Below are 21,909 nucleotides of genomic sequence, written 5' to 3'. Positions count from 1 at the left end.
ATCCTAACGGTCAGTAGGTTTGTTGAATCGGTCTGACCGAGTTTAACAATTCGGTCCCACTGAGTTTGGCAGATTGTGTGTAACGGTTAGATTTTGTGTGGAGGCTATATATACCCCTCCACCCACTCTTCATTCGTGGAGAGAGCCATCAGAACATGCCTACACTTCCAATACACATTTTCTGAGAGAGAACCACCTACACTTGTGTTGAGCTCAAGATATTCCATTCCTACCATATGAATCTTGATCTCTAGCCTTCCCCAAGTTGCTTTCCACTCAAATATTCTTTTCACCAAATCCAAATCCTGTGAGAGAGAGTTGAGTGTTAGGGAGACTATCATTTGAAGCACAAGAGCAAGGAGTTCATCATCAACACACCATTTGTTACTTCTTGGAGAGTGGTGTCTCCTAGATTGGCTAGGTGTCACTTGGGCGCCTCCGACAAGATTGTGGAGTTGAACCAAGGAGTTTGTAAGGGCAAGGAGATCGCCTACTTCGTGAAGATCTACCGCTAGTGAGGCAAGTCCTTCGTGGGCGACGGCCATGATGGAATAGACAAGGTTGCTTCTTCGTGGACCCTTCGTGGGTGGAGCCCTCCGTGGACTCGCGCAACCGTTACCCTCCGTGGGTTGAAGTCTCCATCAACGTGGATGTAAAATAGCACCACCTATCGGAACCACGCCAAAAACATCCGTGTCTCCAATTGCGTTTGAATCCTCCAAACCCTTCCCTTTACATTCTTGCAAGTTGCATGCTTTACTTTCCGCTGCTCATATACTCTTTTGCATGCTTGCTTGAATTGTGTGGAGATTGCTTGACTTGTGCTAAGATAGCTAAAATCTGCCAAGAACTAAAATTGGGAAAAGGCTAGATTTTTATTTGGTCAAGTAGTCTAATCACCCCCCCTCTAGACATACTTCCGATCCTACAGTGATCCTCTCTACTCCACACAATAGGCTGCTCTGACCACCTCAAATAACGGGGAACCGCCGGCTCAATAGAATTCACGGCCCTTTTATGAATCTTCTGGTCATGTTTGCATAAGCTAGTAGTGAACACGTGATACTGTCCACTGTTCAGCTGCTTCGGATGGCTCTGATAACCTAACTGCTGCTGCTGACCTCCTTGACCAGACTGCGGCTGATTATATCCACCTTGACTTCCCTGAAAACCGGAATTTGAACTGCCACCCGGGCCATGGAAACCGCTGGCCCCTGAGCCGCCACCTGACCCATCGAACATGTTGGAATTCTTGAAAGCCTTCATGATCGCGCAGTCCTTCCATAAGTGAGTCGCTGGTCGTTCCCGGGTTCCGTGCCTTGGACAGGGCTCATTGAGTAACTGCCCAAGAGACGGACCTGACCCGCCAGATCGAGGAGGCGGTTTTCCCTTACGTCTCCGATTATTACCCTGCGCATTGGCGTTGGCCATGAACTCCGGGTTACCCTCAGCCTTACGCTTATTGCCTCCTTGATTCGTCGGGTTATGCTGCTGACCCTTTCCATTGCCGTTCTTCTTTCCCTTCCCAGTCTTTTCCTCATCAGACGCGGGGTCCTTGGTACTATCAGAATCGGCATATTTGACTAAAGCCGCCATCAACATACCCATATCATTGCAATCACGTTTAAGGCTCCCCAGCTTCTGTCTCAGCGGCTCAAAACGGCAATTCTTCTCCAACATGAGAATTGTTGAGCCGGCATCCATCTTGTCAGATGAATGTATTATCTCCTTGACCTGGCGCACCCAATGGGTTGTGGATTCACCCTCCTCTTGCTTACAATTTGTTAAGTCCACAATCGACATAGATCGCTTGCAAGTATCCTTGAAGTTTTGGATGAATCGGGCCTTTAACTCTGCCCATGAACAAATGGAATTGGGTGGCAAGCCCTTTAACCAAGACCGGGCCGTTCCATCCAACATCATGGTGAAGTACTTAGCCATTGCTGCGTCACTGACCTCCAACAGCTCCATGGCCATCTCATAGCTTTCAATCCATGTCCCAGGCTGTAAGTCGGCCGTATAGTTTGGCACCTTTCGAGGCCCTTTGAAGTCCTTAGGGAGACGCACATTACGTAAAGCCGACACCAGACACGGTACGCCGCCGGTTCTGGTGGCTACTCCCACCTCAACAGAAGTCGTCGGATAATCCGGAAAGGCCGGGTGGGCCGTCTGTTGAGTCGCTAGCTGAGCCGCCCGCTCGTCCTCCTGACGTATCCGGTCCTGCACCGGATTATATCTGCCGGGCTGGTTACGGCGCTGAGCATTGCTTGACAAAGCTTCTGACTCCATGTGCCTGCTGTAACTCGGGCTCCAGTTTGGACGAGACGGAGCCAACCAAGGCGGAGGAGTTGAATGAATTCTGTCCCGGCTATAGGAATAATCTCTTACTGAGCCAAAGCCGTCTGGACAAGTTCTCTGATCCTCCGTGTCTCTACTGCTGTTGGATCATCTCCGTCCACTGGGAGAGGCGCCAAACGTGCTGATGCTGCGATCAAGTTCTCCATAGGGTTAGAAAAGTGACCTGGTGGTATCGGTACATGACGGGGCGGTGCCATATTCCCATGAGAGGGTGCCGTCACCCGAGGCTGAACCGGCCCTCCTGCTCCGGCTATCATGAACTGATTTTGTTGGGGAATGTAGTAATTTAAAAAAATTTCCTACGCACACGCAAGATCATGGTGATGCATAGCAACGAGAGGGGAGAGTGTTGTCCACGTACCCTCGTAGATCGAAAGCGGAAGCGTTATCACAACGTGGTTGATGTAGTCGTACGTCTTCACGATCCGACCGATCAAGTACCGAACGCACGACACCTTCGAGTTCTGCACACGTTCAGCCCGATGACGTCCCTTGAACTCCGATCCAGCCGAGTGTTGAGGGAGAGTTTCGTCAGCACGATGGCGTGGTGACGATGTTGATGTTTTACCGACGCAGGGCTTCGCTAAGCACCGCTACAGTATTATCAAGGTGGATTATGGTGGAGGGGGGCACCGCACACGGCTAAGAGATCAATGATCAATTGTTGTGTCTTTGGGGTGCCCCCTGCCCCCGTATATAAAGGAGCAAGGGAGGAGGAGGCCGGCCCTAGGAGGGGGCGCACCAAGTGTGGAGTCCTACTAGGACTCCCTAGTCCTAGTAGGATTCCACCTCCCATATGGAATAGGAAAAGAGGAAGGGAAAAGGAGAAGGAAGGAAGGGGGCGCCCCCCTTCCCTAGTCCAATTCGGACCAGACAAGGGGAGGGGTGCGGCCACCCTTGAGGCCCTTTTCCTTCTTTCCCGTATGGCCCAATAAGGCCCAATACGTATTCCCGTAACTCTCCGGTACTCCGAAAAATACCCGAATCACTCGGAACCTTTCCGATGTCTGAATATAGTCGTCCAATATATCGATCTTTACATCTCGACCATTTCAAGACTCCTCTTCATGTTCCCGATCTCATCCGGGACTCTGAACTCCTTCGGTACATCAAAACTCATAAACTCATAATATAACTGTCATCGAAACTTTAAGCGTGCGGACCCTACGGGTTCGAGAACTATGTAGACATGACCGAGACACGTCTCCGGTCAATAACCAATAGCGGAACCTGGATGCTCATATTGGCTCCCACATATTCTACGCAGATCTTTATCGGTTAGACCGCATAACAACATACGTTGTTCCCTTTGTCATCGGTATGTTACTTGCCCGAGATTCGATCGTCGGTATCTCAATACCTAGTTCAATCTCGTTACCGGCAAGTCTCTTTACTCGTTCCGTAATACATCATATCGCAACTAACTCATTAGTTGCAATGCTTGCAAGGCTTAAGTGATGTGCATTACCGAGAGGGCCCAGAGATACCTCTCCGACAATCGGAGTGACAAATCCTAATCTCGAAATACGCCAACCCAACATGTACCTTCGGAGAAACCTGTAGAGCACCTTTATAATCACCCAGTTACGTTGTGACGTTTGGTAGCACACAAAGTGTTCCTCCGGTAAACGGGAGTTGCAAAATCTCATAGTCATGGGAACATGTATAAGTCATGAAGAAAGCAATAGCAACATACTAAACGATCGAGTGCTAAGCTAACGGAATGGGTCAAGTCAATCACATCATTCTCCTAATGATGTGATCCCGTTAATCAAATGACAACTCATGTCTATGGCTAGGAAACATAACCATCTTTGATCAACGAGCTAGTCAAGTAGAGGCATACTAGTGACACTCTGTTTGTCTATGTATTCACACATGTATTATGTTTCCGGTTAATACAATTCTAGCCTGAATAATAAACATTTATCATGATATAAGGAAATAAATAATAACTTTATTATTGCCTCTAGGGCATATTTCCTTCAGATTTGCGTCTGGCGGGTTACTTGGGCCGGCCCCGGGTGTAGCAAAGAGATTCCGAGGATCGTAAATCGGAGGTAAACGGGATTGAGTTTTCTGATGTCTCCTCCTCATCACCTCGTTGGACGCGTTCAAGCTCATCGTAAGCTGAAAAGCCTCTGACTGGAGCTGCTGCGCCCGTGCATCCAAAGCCGCCCATTCTGTGGCCAATCTAGTGTCCTCAGCTGCCAAGGCCTCCTTGGCCTGAGCTATCTCCTCATGAACCTGTGCCACCTCTGCATTATGCTCATCTTGATTCGCAGGGATAACTGTGGCGGTTAACAGGGTTGTAAGCTTATCCAGGAGATCCATCAGCACCTGAGCCAGCGGGCGCACAGGGCCTCCTGCCCCGGCTGCTCCTGACCCGGACGCTATCGCTGTTGCGGCCGTAGAATTTTGGCCGGGTTGAGTACCAGCCATGAAGACTCCTGCCCAGCTTGGCGGCTCATAGGGGTCCGGAATACTGCTGCCATCGGAACAGCCCCCAAGCCCGCCATCTTGCACTGGATATAGCGAATCTGTTGAACCGGTGGACGAATCACCATCGGAGAGGACGGCCGTCTCACCACCACCTTCAGATCCTTCAGAAAGTTCCCCTCCGTGGATGCAGCCCACGAAGGCACGCTTCACGACGGGTTGAGCCCGGGCGGGTCTCGCGCGCTGAGCCGTCTCGATGAGGTCGGTGCAGTTGTCCGGCTCAGGGCCCGACTCACCAATCCGGCCGATAAAAACGTGGATTCCACCGAAGGGGACCCGGTACCCGTACTCAACTGAGCCGGCGTCGGGGCCCCAGCCTTCGTCATCGATGTAGATCTTGCCGCGACGACTCTTGGTCATCCGGCCGACCGCGTATCCCTTGAGCCCTTCGAAGCTGCCCTTCAAGAACTCAAATCCACCATGCGCTGGCCCCACGGTGGGCGCCAACTATCGTGGAATTGTCACGGCAGATGTCCTCTTGCAAGGACTTAGTCGTGGAGCCATCGCAACTAGGAAGCTTAAAGGGGTTAATCGGGACAAAGGACACGAGAGAGTTTATACTAGTTCGGCCCCTTACGGTGAAGGTAAGGCCTACGTCTAGTTGGGTTGGTATTGCTGAGGTTTCGATGACCAGGGAGCGAGATACGCTATGCCCGGTTCTCGATGTGTTGTTTCTTACCCTAAGCCACCGGCGGGTCGTCCCCTTATATACACGGGTTGACGCCCTGCGGCCTACAGAGTCCCGATCGGCTCATAAACAGTGTCCGGCTCGATGACTAGTTAATTCTACCTTACGATACAAGTCATGCCATCATGGCGGTTTACCACTATGGGCCTTAAGTCGCCTGTGGGCTTTAGACCCTTTATTGAACCGCCATCTTCATGCTTGGTCTTGGGCTTCTTCTGATGATTCCCTCTTTGCATAACCCGGCCCCTTACGGGCGGCTTACACAAATAGTTATATCCCCGACAGATACTGCCACGGCCAACTGTCTAACAATGATATGCAACTTTCTCTCGTACCCCCATGGATGTGTAGTTTCCCTGCTAGCACCTGGCCCAAACCACCCCTGTTAGTGAGATTTGCAACTTTAGCACTTTGTTTATGTGCAATTTTTCACTACCCTCATGAATGTCAAATTTTCACCATTCAACTGTCTCTGTCTGTGAGATGTGCAACTTCGTATGTTGCCCTGACCAACTACCTAGCAGACTATGTGCAACTCTGTTTGTCGCCCTCGGCAACTGAAAATACATGTCCACAAATAGGGAGGGGAAGGAGTTGCACATTGACTAATAAGCAGCTGGCTTGAACAATAGACTAAGTTGCACATATCGCTTGTAGGGGAGATGGGGGTAGGGTGTGCCAACACTAAAAAAAGCATATCCACTACTAGGTAGTTGGTCGGAACGGTATAGTTGCATAATTGCAATCTCATAGAAAGTTGGATCATGCAGATCCAAAAATTGGTTTTTGAAAAAGTTGCACAATGTCGTACTAAAGTTATACAACACAGTACTAAAGTTGCACCATATAGCACCAAAGTTGGCATCATTTTTTTTTTCAAAACATACTCATGCGGGATCTAGTTTCAAAGATCTCATCACGTGGAATCCAACGGTGAAGATGGATCTGAATTCTGACGCGTGGTCTAAAAGATATGATTTTTAAAAATTTAGAACCAGAAAAAAATACACGTGGATCTGTTATTTTCGAAATGAAGTAATCATTGTGAACGTATTTAATACTAACAGCCACATGCATTAGGAGACAAAAAAATTAACAACAACATGCATGCGAGACCGGCGCTCCATTGAACCAAATAGTACGTATGCACTTTTTAGATTTCAGGTAAAACTAATTGAAAGCAGTAAAATCAATACGTTACCGGACCCCAACCAAACGCGTCGTAGAAGTGCTGGCGCCTGCTAGGCATCAACCAATTGACTTCCAACGATTCCGTTGGTCTGTATGCATTTTTGGTTCCGTGAACTATGATGTTTATATGCTCGTATGCAATTTCGTTGGTCTATGTTCGTTTGTTTCTTTATTTTGTTGATCTATGTAGTTTTGTTCATGTTTCATGGATATTATGGATTTGGGATGCCAGATTTGATGTACACAAATATGGACACGGGTATTTGAAGGGTGATCGGTCACTATCCACGGATATTTATGGGGCTGAATTTATCAAGTCTAGTTGTAGATGCTCAAAGGATTACATGCGAAGGTTTACCTTTTTTCTTTCTTGCTTGCAGTTTGCTGCACCAACATACATACAGCACAGCCCCAGGGTTGATATTTGACCGGCAGACACCAAAGGGAGTATACCCAGGGCTCGCCTGCGTCAGAATGCTTTCACATGCAGATGATGGCACCTACAAAAGAGTGACATGAGAAGAACAAAAACAAATATATCATGAATCCACATTTTTGCGCAACCATCTCGTTTCCCAATGCAGTTTTATTCATAGTTTGTGGAGCTGTAAGGCCAACTCCACCGCGCGATCTTATCCTGTCCGGCCCCGTCCGTTTGGGGTAAAAGGGACAAAAAAGACGGCCTAGCGCGCGGGAGCAAACGGACTTTTGTCCGCTTTGTGTCCGCTTTCGACCCATTCCCGGCCCAAACTTGCGCCGCTTTTGGGGTGAAACGGACACCACGCGGACACGCGGGTCGTCTGCGCGTGTCCTCCCCTGGCCCGCCCGTCGGTGGCACAAGACGGGCCTTTTTCTATCCGCCCCCCTCCCTCCCTCCGGCCGCACCCCCTCCACTCTTCCCCATTCTTTCCGTCGCTGCCGCCGCCGCCATTGCAGCCGTGCAGTTCGGACGCGAGCTCGCCCAACCCCTTCCCCTCGGCGCCGGGCTCGGACGCGACCACGGCCACCTGGTTTGCGCACCCGCCAGCCGGTTTTGGGGCGGATCCGGTCGGTCTTGAGCTCGGCCGGCTATGGGAGGCCGGGCCGCGCCATGGACTGGCCGGGCACCTCGCCAGAAGGCCCTGGCAGGGCCGCAAGGCCACATGCAGGCAGTGGCTCCTCCTCTAGCCGCTCGGATCTGCACCATCGGTGGTCCGCCGGCAGATACACGAATGGCGGTCGGCCGGGCTCGGTGCTTGCCCAAAAGCTCGCCGGCGCACCGTTGCCACTCATTAAGTGCGACCACTGCCCAAGGATGGTCGTGCGTCGCGTGTCTACAACACCGGAACATCCCGGATGGGTGTTCATCAAGTGCTTAAACGATGGGGTATGCGATTTTTTAGCTTCGGTTTGTGCTCTAGATTTAACTAGTTGTGCTAACTTCAAATTTTGTTGTGTAGAATGGATGCAAGTTTTGGTATTGGGAAGAAGAGTACATCTATATATTGATAGAGCGCAATTTAGTAGATGTTCGTGCACTTTTAGCTAGCATAGAGGCTGTAGATGAGACAAGCGCATTTGTTGCTAGATTAGAGGCTAGACACGAGACTAGATGCGAGGAAGCAACCTCTACTTCTTTAGGCTCGAAGAAGAAGAAAGAAACACACAAGATGGAGGCGGCTAGATTAGAGGCTAGACACGAGACTAGGTGTGAGGAGGAAGCAACATCGACTTCTGGCTTGAAGAAGAAAGGAGGATGCCAGAAGGGCAACGATCTGCGCCGGTGCGCCGGCCCAACTGTTGGGCCGGTCGCACCGCGACCGTTGGATCTGAGCGCGTGGGCCGTTGGATCCGGCTGAAGAAAACGATTCGCCCTATCATCTTCTACCTCGCGCCGCGGCGCCGCGCCTCCTACTGCCCCTTCCGCTCCAAGCGTTGCGCAGCCCCTCCCCCCTCCCCTCCCCCGCCCCCGGTCGTCCTCGTCTCCGTGCTCGTCGCCGCCGGTCGCCGTAGCTGCTCGTCGTCATTGCTGCAGCAAAAAATGCTTCAGATGCATCAAAAAATGGGGGCCGTTGGTTCCAGCAATGGCAGGGGCGCTTCTAGCACACACAAAATGCGTTCCTCGCCATTGCCACGGTGTCGTGCTCTTAGCATCACCAGTAGTCACCAGTTGCAAACAAAAAATAGCACTGATTTCCAGCAAATCTAATGGCCGGTTCCAGCAAAAATTCTGCGGATGTCACCGTTTGAAGCAAAAAAATCCGCCGGTTCCAGCAAAAAATGAAGCCACTTCCAGCAGAAAAATTCAGTGCGGTTGTAGCAAAAACGTGTCGCCGTCGCCGTCGCCGGTTGTAGCTCGCCGTGAAGGGTCGCAACAAAGTGAGTCGCTGGTTGTAGCAAACGATGCCGCTGGTTCCAGCAAAAATGACATCGTCGCAGGTTCCAACATTTTGGTTGAAGCTTTCTCGATCTCTTGTAGAAGCTTTTTCATCTACGGAATGAAGCTTTTTCATCTGCGGGATGAAACTTTTTTTTAAACGGTTGCAACTTTTGTAGTGTCTGGTTGAAGATTTTCAATCTATGGGTTGAAACTTTTTCATCTGCGAGATGAAGCTTTTGTTAAAATGGTTGCAGCTCTTCATGTGTTCCGAGTCTGGTTTGAAGCTTTTTTATTTACTAGATGTAGCGTTTTGCTGCAACAGTAGTAGATTTTTGCTACCACCGGCGATTGAATTTGCTACAACCGGTTCTAACAAAAAATCACCGTGGGGTGTAGTCTGCCATGGCTGGGGAGGCTCGAGCGCTGCAAGGTCTGGCGAGGGGCGGCCGGGGCGGATTCCAGGGAGAGGCAGAGGGGCGGATTCTGGGAAGAGGCAGAGGGGTAGTAGTCCGGCGAGGGGCGGCCGCAGGCGGACGAGATACGGCGAGGGGCGGCCGCAGGCGGACGAGATACGGCGAGGGGCGGCCGCAGGCGAACGAGATCCGGCGAGGCGCGGCCGCACGCGAACGACATCCGGCGAGGGGCGGCCGCACGCGGACAACAAGGCTCTCTTCTCTGGCGGCGGCGGTCGAAGGAGCCCGCTGGTTGCCTGGCCGACGCGTGGTGCCTGCCGGCGCTGGTGCCCTCCTGTACGTGCGATGCGCGAGGAAGAGGGAGACCGGCCGAATCATTCCGCCGGTGCCCCGGCCCCAAACGTTTCCCATGCTAGAACGAGCCTCCTCCTCCACAGATCAACAACGAGTGCATCGAGAAGGCCCTAACCCAACTCAAGGTAGCAGTTATGGAAGTTGGGTATCTTCTAAAATGTATTCTTGTGGTTCTTGTTTTCTTTGGTCTTGCTTTACTAATCAAAATGTGATGATGTATTTTTCATGTACCAAAAATGAATGATGAAATAAAGTTAAGGACTTGCAAAGAAATAATACGCGGACAGGATGCGTCCGCGCGCTGGGCACACGGCCACCGCATCCCAGGACAGGCCCGGACACGACCCCAAATCCCTACCCAAAGGGACAAAAACAGGACAAAACGGACGTCCGTTTGGGGTCGCGCGGTGGAGTTGGCCTAATTGCCGGTAGAGACTCAGACATGTGTTTACTAGGGAGACCGCCATGCACGGTGCATTTTGTTTGTGCCTTCGGATTCAAGATTGTTCTTAAGAGCATCTCCAACCGCGCCCCTAACAGGCCCCCGGGCCATTTTTTAACGCCGGCGCCGAAAAATCGGCCCAGTCGCGCCCCCAGGACCTTGTTTATCGCCGGTTTGGGCCAAAATAACAGCCGGCGGACCCGAGCCGAACCCAAACCCCCGGGGTAGCCTGGGGGCGCCGGCTGAAGCAAAAAGGCGCGTGGGTCCGCTCTGTCGGCGAGAGACGGCACTTTTCCCGCCGATCCTTCCGCTTTCTCCAACGTATCTACTTTTTCTCACGCTTTTTCTCTTATTTTGGACTCTAATTTGCATGATTTGAATGAAACTAACCCCGGACTAACACTGTTTTCAGCAGAACTACCATGGTGTTGTTTTTGTGCAGAAATAAAAGTTCTCGGAATGAAACGAAACTTTGCGAGAAATTTTTATGGAATAAAAGAGGATTTTTTGGAGCCAACAACTACCAGAGAGGGGGCCCTGGGTGGGCACAACCCACCAGGGCGCGCCCCCTCTCCTGGCACGCCCAGGTGGGTTGTACCCACCTGGTGGCCCCGCAGAACTCAACCTTGACACTATAAATTCCTATTTTCGGAGAAAAAAAATCAGGGAGAAAGAATTATCGCGTTTCATGAGACAGAGCCGATGCCAAGCCCTATTCTTCCTCGGGAGGGCAGATCTGGAGTCCGTTTGGGGCTCCGGAGAGGGGGATCTTCATTCTTCGTCATCACCAACCTATCTCCATCGCCAATTCCATGATGCTCCCCACCGGGAGTGAGTAATTACTTCGTAGGCTCGCTGGTCGGTGAGAGCTGGATGAGATTCATCATGTAATCGAGTTAGTTTTGTTAGGGCCTGATCCCTAGTATCCACTATGTTCTTAGATTGATGTTGCTATGACTTTGCTATGCTTAATGCTTGTCACTTTGGGCCCGGGTGCCATGAACTCAGATCTAAGACTCAGAGACTGAAATAGTGATAATATTTGTTGAGTCACTTGGGATTATTATCATATTATCACTATGAAGAATATGAAGGATCCAAAGATTAAGATCTAAACCTCTAAGACAAAGGGAGGTAAGGAACTGCCATCCAGTTCTGCTTTAGATTCACCTTCTGTTATGAGTAAACTTGCAACACCACCACCACATGCTATTAATTCTGATATGTCGCAAGTTATTGATGATGCTACTGCTACTATGAATGATGCTTATGATGATGCTAGTACCTCGCTTGATAATCATGATGTGCCACTTGGTGAATTTCTTGATGAACAAATAGTTAGAGTAATACAACATGATGTTGTTGAATCTGATGATGAGCTTGAAACTGAAACTCTTGAAACACCAGCTAGAACTAGCCTTCCTACATTACTTTTTCTTTTGCACCCTGCACTATCCACCCCATTGACCTCACCTCATGTGCTCATATACATCTTCTTCACTCTTTTCTTCTTTTTTATTTTTTATTTTTTCTTCTTATATTACTTTTTTTTCTTTTTATTTTTATTTGGAACGTTTTTTAATTCTTTTTTCTTTTGCTCGTTTGAATGAACTTTTTTCCAAAATCAATTAACTTTATTCTAAATCGATGAACTTTTTCTCAAAATTGATGGTTTTTTTTTCAAATTTGATGAACTTTTTTCAAATTCAATGAACTTTTTTTAAAATCGATAATTTTTTTTCAAATTCAATAATTTTTTTTTCCAAATTGATGAACTTTTTTAAAATTTGTGATCTATTTTTCAAATGAATGAGAGATTTTTCATATGTGATGAGTTTATTTTCAAATTCGATGAACTTCTTTCAAAATTGGTGAGCTTTTTTCTCAAAATCGATGAACTTTTTTCATTTCCACAAACTTTTTCCAAATTCTATGAAACTTTTTTCAAATTCGTGTTTGTTTTCCATATGTTAACTAAGGTAGGGTCAAATAGAGCTGTTTTCTACTTGTTGTCAACAAAATGAGCTGGACATAATGATTATTAGCTACTGCGTTCAACTCTTACGTGCAGAGTTCGAATCCCACTTCTCTCGAAGTAGCGATAAGAATTAAACCTTTTTTTCTTAAAAAAAATCTCTGTGTTTGCGAGCATGTTGGTGGGATTGTTGGGCCGGCGCGTGAGCGCCAGGTGGAACAACTGGCGTTGAATGCGCTGTTTAGGAGCTCCTGCGGTTTAGTCACTACACCAATTGGCGCAACTGGTCATCCGGTAGATATAGATTTTTTTTTTGAGACGAATCTGGTAGATATAGATATAGCTTGACGGGTCGCTACCGGGCTCATAGCTGCCTATTTGGCATTTTAAAATTGGCCCACCAAGCCACTAAGGCCCATGGCGGTTCATCCACGCTTCCCTTTCTTCTCCTTCCGTCCTGATCGCTGCTCGTGCCTCCATGGTGGATTGAGAGATGGAGAGGATACTAGAAAGGCGTGCCAACTCCTCAATTGACGACCCAGGGTGGCCACGCCGGCTCTCCTGAGGTAATTGAGTTTGGTCAGAGCAAGTTGACCGTATGATAAAGACAAGCACGATCAGTCCTGCCTCCTGCGTCGACGTGTGCGGAAAACGGGTGGAAATGAGGGTGCCGATGCTCCACGAGCAGTCACGACATCGCCGCCAGGAGCGCGGCAAGGTGTGCGTTTGGGTTTTGTGCTACCGTACTCGAAGCTAACTTCTGAATTCTGATCGATCCAAAATCCAAACACATCTAAACACTATTATATTAGTTTACAAAGAAAGTAGAAAATAAAGTACACGAGTCAGTACATATGTTTAATATACACTTTAAGTCGACCACAGCTTGGGCCTATGCTACCTGTATAACAAACCGGTTAGTACCCTCCCAGTTGATGGGGTATGTTTTAGTCTCCACCTTTGATTCACTTAGAGGGGTGTACTGAAGGTGAAGTGAACCGAAACATCCCGTAATCTTCGTCGTCACATGCATGTAATCCCGCGGCAGAGAGACTTTAAGTGGAACCTTGCCGACCAATCTCCCATCTAGGAGAATGTTCATCGTCGAAACATCATTATGAATGAAGGAACGCTCGTGAAGGTAATGCAGGGCACGAGCAGCACGGATGCAGGCGTCTAGACGCTGTCTCCAAGTAAGCGATGGCTCCTCGGTGTTATTATTACTGTAAAGGTTCTCACGCAGGGTGCCATGAGCCATGTAGTTGTAGATCAGTATCATCTCGTTTTTCTCTTTGCAGTAACCGACCAATGATACGAGATGATGGTGATGGAGCTTTGCCATCATCGCTATCTCTTTATGGAACATACTCACACTCTGCTCAACCCTGCTGCGTTTGATAGCCACCTTGGTTGCTCCCCCATCAATCATTTCATAGTAAACTTTACAAGATCCACCCACACCAGTAAGGTGTGACTCGTCAAAGTTTCTTGTCTCGGATTTCATCTCCCTAAGTGAAAAATGGCGGCACAAGTTGGATGGCAAAGATTGGGGAACATGGATCTCTGAAGTGTGTGGCATGACTAAGGCCCTGTTCGGAGGACCTCCGCTCCACAACTCCACTCCCGAAGCGGGTGGAGTTACTGTTGAAAATCGTGGAGCTGCTGCTTCCTGGCTCCGCAGCTCCGGGGATTTCGCGGAGCTGGCGGAATTCCAAACAGGCTCTAAGTCAGAAGATTGCCAGCTGTTTTGAGCTGCTGGCTTGTTCCTCCAGCCCCAAGGAAAAATAGTTGGCCCTTGTTTTCCTTGAACTTGAGTTTTCCTAAGCGCCCAAAGACGTTCTGCCACATCTTTCATCTCAGGCCGTCTATCCATTTCCATCTTCAAACATTGTCCTGCTAACTTTGCAACTCCTTCAAGAACCTTCATGTTGTTCTGGCTTGAGATTTCAACATCAAACAGCTCTCTCACCTTTCTCTTCCCTGCTGCAAGAGCTTGGGTGAAACATTCAACTATGCCCATCTCCCCATTTCTTATTGTTGCCTTTTTCTTTGTAATCAATTCAACCAGAACGATTCCGAAACTGTAAACATCACTCTTTGATGTGAGACGCCCGTTGCGAGCAAACAAAGGGTCCATGTAACCTATGCTCCCTATTACATGCTCAGTGAAAAGGGTCACATCTGTGTTGACAAATCTTGATATTCCAAAGTCAGATATTTTTGCATTGAAGTTGTCATCTAATAGTATATTGGCAGGCTTGATATCACCATGAATGACCTGAGTATACATTTGTGAATGCATGTAGGACAATGCCTCTGAACACTGCACCGCGATCCGCAGTCGTGTATCCAACGTGATGGGAATACATTCATGGTGAAGAACATCACTAAGGTCCCTTTAGATATATACTCACTGACTATCATTAGGGCATTTTCCTCGGCACAGTAGCCTATCAGCCTAACTACATTCTTGTGGTTGATCTCACAGTGGACTTTCAGCTCTTTGGCAAAAATTTCTTCTATATTACACATAAATTTCTTGACTGCAACTATTCTTCCATCTTGGAGAACACCTTTGTAAACTTCTCCGAAGCTGCCTTTTCCAATGATAGTTTTGTAGTTGCTGGTAATTCCTCTTATCTCGCCCTCGGTGAAGCATTTTATGTTATGATTGCTATATGATAACCACTTTGATCTGTCATCCCTTTGGATCATTTCTGTCACCGTACTTTCTCGAAGGTCCATCTTATGAAAGAAAAGTAGAAAAGGCTGGGTATACCGGTTGGCTTTGACTAATACGCTGGATACATCAACTTGGCCTGAAAATAGTTTCCAAAAGTGTGAAACTCAAATCTCAATCAATCAGAGTTATAAACAACATAAGAGTACTCTGCAGAATGAATGATTGGCAAGTGATATGTGGCCACAATAGATGCCTATGTACTGACAAAAACATTGATGTGCGTTTCTTTAAAGGTAGTTTGTCATAAAAGATATCATCTTGCTGCTGAAGGTGAGGAAGTTGAACAATAGATGGGGTAAGAGTCGATTTCAGTCCAACACTTAAATCAAGAGAATAAGAGTGCTGGACTTCCCCCATTTAATAACAGAACATATTCTTCAGGTGATGAAGAATAAACATTGTCTGGTTTAATTGTGACAAACCTAGGTGTCTAGCGATTAGAGGCATCGTTTTGTAGTCACCGGGTATTACCCTTCGTACGGCTTGTACAAACTCTTCTTTCTATCAATTGCATCAAAACGCAAGGCTTTTGCGTTTTCTCTATCTGAAGAATAAACCTAGGTTGCTTCTTCACTAATTTCCAGAAAACTGTTCAATTTGTTGCTGGACTTCATCGATGGAGGGAGTCATCCACAAGGAAAGGTTGAAATTGTAGGTAGGAGAGACCAAAATTAATCATCATTGTTCAGTTCTGCCATGGTATTAACTGGAGCTTCATGGTAGGCATTGGGCAATTTTGCTTAACTTTTTGTTTTCCAAACAAGCCTTCTGGCCGGATTCCACTACCAAAGAGATAACGAACAAAAGAGAACCAGCATCCAGGTGCAAACCAAAAGAAAAGCAGCTAAAGCTGCATAACTGCTTTCTGACAGGAAAAGGAATAACACTAATAGAACAGGCAGAAGCCTATTGTGGCATACAGAATTAGAATGTCAAAATGCAATCCCGTAGAAAACTATCAACTGAAGAAATTACAAAAGTTCAGTAAGATATAAAGAAGGTCGTGGTTGCTTGTCGTAGCACACATGGCCATGGAGTGGAACTGGAAGAAGGAACAGATTGTCAACTCTTTATGAGAAAACCTGATCCGTGAAGGGGTCAAAAATTCAAAGGACACCTAGAATTTTTTGACCACGGACTTCAGATCTTGATTCTAACTCAAGTGTGGATCCATTTTTTTTCTCATAACAGTGACGGGGAGATTTGAGGTTGTTCGAACAGAAAATTACCTGCAGCGGACGGTCTCCTCTCACACGCCGTACCCAAATGCTAACGGCCACACCCGCCGTCGAAACCAGCCCTCCGCTCCACCCGCTGCAGCCGCACCCCAGAGGTCCCCTGCGACTGCCGACTGCGATATCGGACCCGTAGCCCGTCCTCGCTCGCTCCCTGTTTTATTCAATCGCCGCGGCGCGGCAACCGTCTTATGGTCCGTTGATCTTGCCGCCCACTTGGAAGGAACTTGATATGGCGCCTTGTAAGCCACGTCAAAATGGGGGCGGATGTGTCAACTTGTCCAGTGGCGGAGACCAACAAACCGGGTATTTAATCCCCTGGTGTCTACTCCATCCAAAAAGCTTGTCCATTTGAGGTATAAACTTAGGACAAGTTTTTTCGAACGATGGAGTACAAAACTAGACAAAACTGACCAGATGAATTGACAAAAAGGACTAGCTGTGAATCAATTTGACAAAAAAGACCCCCTCAGCGGTGGCGGCAGGCGCGGCTGGCGACACGTGGCACCTGCCGCCACGCCAGGAGGCAGCGGGCCCTACCGCCACGGCAGGAGGCGGCCAGCGAGGGTATAACGTTTTTCCCCTAGTGCGTGGCTGGGACGGAACGGTCGAGGTGTTGTGGGCCCAGCTGCCACCGGGCGAGGCGGCCAGAGCAGGCCCTGCCGCTCCCTGGCCGACACGTCCTGCTGCGCGCGGGCCTAGCAGGTGGGCCATGTCGCCACCACAGCAGGCGGCAGTGTTGTTCGTGCTGCACACGCCACGGCCCTGATTCCCAGGCGCGACAGCGACGCTGACGATGGTGATTCCCACGCGCGGGAATATGGACGCTGATGCCCTGCTTTTGGTTCTTTTGCCCGGGAATCAGTCCCGCTTTTGCTACTTTTGCCTCAGCGGATGCGACGACACTGCGGTAATCAGTCACTCGCTGCGGGAACCTGTTGTGCCGACACTATAGGGATCCTAAAATTTCCCGCCTAATTTCGTCTATTCGCGCTTATTTTCTCACCATCATTTGTCGTCTGAGCTTATAAAAGGAGACACCGAGGCTCTCGTCTAGCCATCCTCGAAATTGCCACTACACAAAGTGTGTAACACATTCTTTTAGTCAGTATGAGTTTGCCTTGCTCGGATCAAAGCATTAGGCCGAGGAAAATGAAGAATGCAAGTTTGCCTCCAGGGGTGGCAGTCCTGTGGTATTGGTGTGGCGATCTTTGCAAGGTGAAGGAGGTGACAGATTTTTCAGATTAGCTAGGCATGAAGTTTTTGATGTGCGCCAATTATAAGAAAGATCCACCCGTAGCTATTTCAAAGTACGACAAGCCTCCAGGCTCCCCGCTCCTAGGCCAGAAACAGAGTGATATTCATTGGTGATGCTCATACCCTGTAAAAACCCAGGTTGCAGTGCCGCCGCGACCGCCCTCTAGGAGGAACATCTTATTCTTTGCTTGACTCCAAAGACGCAAAAGAATGATCATCATAATCTAGCGCCTCCGGCAATCCCTCCACGTGTTCACTCATGTCAAGGGCCGCATACCAATATCATGTGTCATACACAGGCTGGCCACCCGTCGGTTCCGATGGACCGACGCTAGGGGCTGATGTGATGGCCAACTCGACCTCACCACCCCTGCTACTGCATCCGGCAACATCAGTGACTGAAATGAACTCCACATACACCATTGCTTGAGCATACATTGAGTTATTGGGATTGCTTGCAAACCTCATGTACGACCCCCATGACTGATCACCTGTGACAGGCCGCAAACCCCAACGGGAAACTGTCCCATCATTTCCTCCGTCAACGACGAAGGCCTCCATTGTCATTTTTCCCCTGCATCCCTGGGCCAAACACCGCTCAGATGCACCTTATGACTGCTGCGTAACCCACGTTGATCATGTCTCTCACTACAACTGTAGACGACTCACACAAGGACACATCCACCCCGAAAGGATCATCGCGTAAGATGTTCCCATAGTACACTACTAAAATTTTCCATAGTACCTAACCAACATACATGTTTACATTTCAAACAATTAGTAATTGAACATTTAGTAGTAGTACGATGACAACATTTACATATCATACGACTAAAATAATAACCACATTTTCGTTACAAATATTCGGTTTGTTTTTAGAATCATTTGCTTAGACTTTCCAAGGTTGTTTGGTTAACAGGTATTTAGAGATCTATTTTTTTCTCAAACTCATCTACGAGGGTCACAAATTAAAACTCTGTTTGCTTTTCTCTAACTACCCCAAAAGTATCCTAAACTGGTTCTCGTAACATGCAAAAACTAAGCTTTTGGAAAAACGACTATTAGTAAAAACTGGTTTTCTACAAAATTTTCTTAGAGCAACTCTAGAAGACCCAGCATCCCGCCCCGACGCGTAAAATAACCGCCAAAATGCGGGTCGGGGCGGAAAAACCAGCCCGATCAGACCCCGCATCCCGCCCCGGCCCGCAAAAAAATTTAGGGGGCGCGGCAAAATCCCGACCCCAACCCGGGAAAACGCGAGTTTCCCCCTCGCGACTGCGGTGCCCTGCATATAAGCGGAAGCAGTTGGTAGGGGGACATTTCATCCCGCGCTTTCCCCCACCAACCACCTCTCCTCTCCCCTCTCGCGCCGCCGCCGGCCGCCGCCCAAGATTCCGGCGAAAGCAGCCGGCAGGAGCAAGCCGGAAGGCCGCCACGCGCATGAGCCTCCCCTCCCTTCCCCCATGCGTCGGTGGGCCGCCGGATTTGCAGATCTGTGGCACTTCATCGCGGGCCACCGGTTTTGGCTTTTCCCGGCCGCCGGTTGCTGCCCCAAACGATGGAGTGGTCGGGGAGCCTCTCCCGCAGCCCAGGCAAGGGCGCATCACCGCATGCAGGTACGGGTTCGTCCGCCCGCCACCGCCGAAGGTTTGCGGGCATGGATTCGTCCGGCCGTCCACCGGGCTCGGCGCTCGCGCAACGTTTTTGTGGCTTGCCGATGCCGCTCATACAGTGCGACGACTGCCCGCGGAAAGTGCTGCGGCTCACTTCGGGCACGCCGAAGCACCCCGGATGGGTGTTCTTCAAATGTGAAAACGATAGGGTACGTGCACTTGCGGTAGCTCATAGCTCATTCTTTAGTTCAATTGCGGTAGCTCTCTTCGAGCTTGATCATTCTTTTGTGTAGGACAATGGATGCTCATTTTGGTTTTGGGAAGGCCAATACATTGATTTGTTGATAGAAAGAAACTTAATAGATGTTAGTGCACTCCTTAGTACAATCAAAGGCAATGATGCGGCTGCATGTGCAACTAGAGGGGAAGCAACGTCTACTTTTTTCGAACCAAACATGAAGAAAGAAGAATGCAAAATCAAGAATCTGCAGATCAACAATGAATGCATGGAGAATATATTAGTCCAACTTGTGGGAGCTAGCAGTTATGGAAGTTGGAAATCTTCTGAAATGCATACTTGTGGTTCTTGTTTTCTTCGGTTTTGCTATTCTAGCAAAGATTTGGTGATGTCTTTTGTATATAATGTTGTTGCAAAAGCAAAGAAATGCATTATGCTAGATCAATTTAAGTTTCAAATCTAAGTTTTGCTGGCTGGGAGGAGCTGCGCCAGATCAGACGCCGCAAAGCCGACCCGTAAAAAGGGATATTCCGAGAATATCTTTTTTTACGGGTCCATTATGCGGGGTCTGCAACTATGGCCGTCCGCGCCGGCCCGCAAAGGCATTTTTGCGCGAACTGCAAACACGTTTTGCGGGTCGGGAGGATGCGGGGTCTGCTAGAGTTGCTCTTACAACAGGTTATGACAAAACTGAGGGTAATTACTCGCTATCCAAACTACCACTAAATATAATAGTATGATAATAACATTTTAATATCATATGAGTAAAACTTTTAATTTCTTCGAGCTTTATATTTTTTTCATATCATACGATAACAATCATTTATTTACAAATAATAATATTTGCAGCGGCATGCACATTATTCACAACGGTACATCAATATAAAAAAATATTAACAAAATTACGACATCATTTTATACCTTAGCTCCAATATGCATGTGCTTGCGAATGCAGTTAAGCGTCAAAATAGTTCAAAAAAATATCCGTCACCAATACTATATGAACGGAGTCAAACTATTATCACATGAACATCAGTATTACACACGGATTTTTCTTTCTACCATCAAAAGTATGAAAATAACACTTGCATGTATGTGGTCATCACCTCAAAAGGGACAGCGAAGATGGGAACACAATTTCTTCAATCACGTCATCTCCTCCTTGTTTGCTACTAAGATGGATTATTTTACCTAATTACATACATCATTAAGTACATTAGCATCTAATCTTAACATATAAAATTTAGATTATTGCAACATAACAAAGTAGACCTACGGTTTCCTAACCATAGACTTATTAATAAACATACCACATGAAATAACATACCACATGCAATGAACAATTACAGTGCAAATTTTTTTCTTAATTACCGTATTAAGAGCTTCTCGCATGCCAATACTAATGGACGCAGCTAACATCGATACAACATCTTCAACCTACTCTTCTAAAAAAAATAGTATAAATGTTGTATCTGTCGTCTGAAATTATTTCTAACCTCTAAGCACTAACATTGCATAGCTAATGAGGAGCTAAAAGACTAACTAACTACCACCGTGCATGCACAAAAAAATCCATGTATTGCAAAGCTCATACCTTGATCTTCAACTTCGTAGTTCACTTCGCTACGCAAATCCTACTTCTGAAGCTCTAAATGACTCCAAATGACTCCTCCAAGTGCTGAAATAATGCCTAAAACAACAAACAATACACACTTAGGAACTAATCAAACGGAACAAAAACATCATGCATGCGAACGAGACCAACAAAAGTGGATAGATCTTACCTTAATCTATCTTTTATTCAACTTCGTCATCTTCGAAATCCAACTCTAAATCGGCCAAAATCACGAGTGAAAGTGGCTACCAAGTTTTTCTTTCTGTGTATTCTTATAGACTTAGAGAGAGCAGAGAGGCGGAGGGCAACCAGAGATATTCGAGAAAGAGTGTGCACGGAGCCGCGGTTGTGCGTTTAAAAAGAAGAGGAGCACTGTATTGTCGACAGAACGAGCCAGAACTCACCTACCGCGGCGTCGGATTCCAGCATCGCGGTGTCTCATCACACGCAGCAACAACAACGCTCTGGAGTGTGCGGCAGGAAAACACGCGTAGAAATCAGCACGCCTGAGTGTTGTCGCTTCGGCTGCAGCAATAGACGGAAGCGGGAATCACGCACTATTTTAATCAGTGTCGTCTACGTAGGAATTAGTACTACAAAGTTTAGGCGGGAATCCGACTCCAGATCATCAAAACTTGTGGCACAAAGCAAAACAAGGAATCGTGGGAATCAGCGCCTTCTGCTAACTGTGGCGCGTTTAGCACGAATAGCACTGCCGCCTGCTGGGCCGCACGCAGCAGGCCGTGTCGGCCAGGGAGCGGCAGGGCCAGCTCTGGCCGCCTCGCCCGGTGGCGGCTGGGCCCACAACACCTCGACCGTTCCGTCCCAGCCATGCACTATGAGGAAAAACATTATACCCTCGCTGGCAGGGCCCGCCGCCTCCTGGCGTGGCGGCAGGTGCCACGTGTCGCCTGCCGCGCCTGTCGGCA

The 21,909-nt window shown here is 48.1% G+C and overlaps 1 pseudogene; it reads right to left on the bottom strand.

The window, feature by feature from the left end:
* Positions 1–13,171: 13,171 nt before the first annotated feature.
* LOC125516486 (putative serine/threonine-protein kinase PBL28) lies at positions 13,172–15,092 on the bottom strand (annotated as a pseudogene).
* Positions 15,093–21,909: the final 6,817 nt, after the last annotated feature.

The sequence above is a fragment of the Triticum urartu genome, chromosome 6A (assembly GCF_056163025.1).
Source record: "Triticum urartu cultivar PI428250 chromosome 6A, HENAU_Tu73, whole genome shotgun sequence".
Taxonomy (NCBI): Eukaryota; Viridiplantae; Streptophyta; class Magnoliopsida; order Poales; family Poaceae; genus Triticum; species Triticum urartu.
Note: the sequence above shows the minus strand (reverse complement) of the source record. Positions and strands in the feature narration are given on the sequence as shown.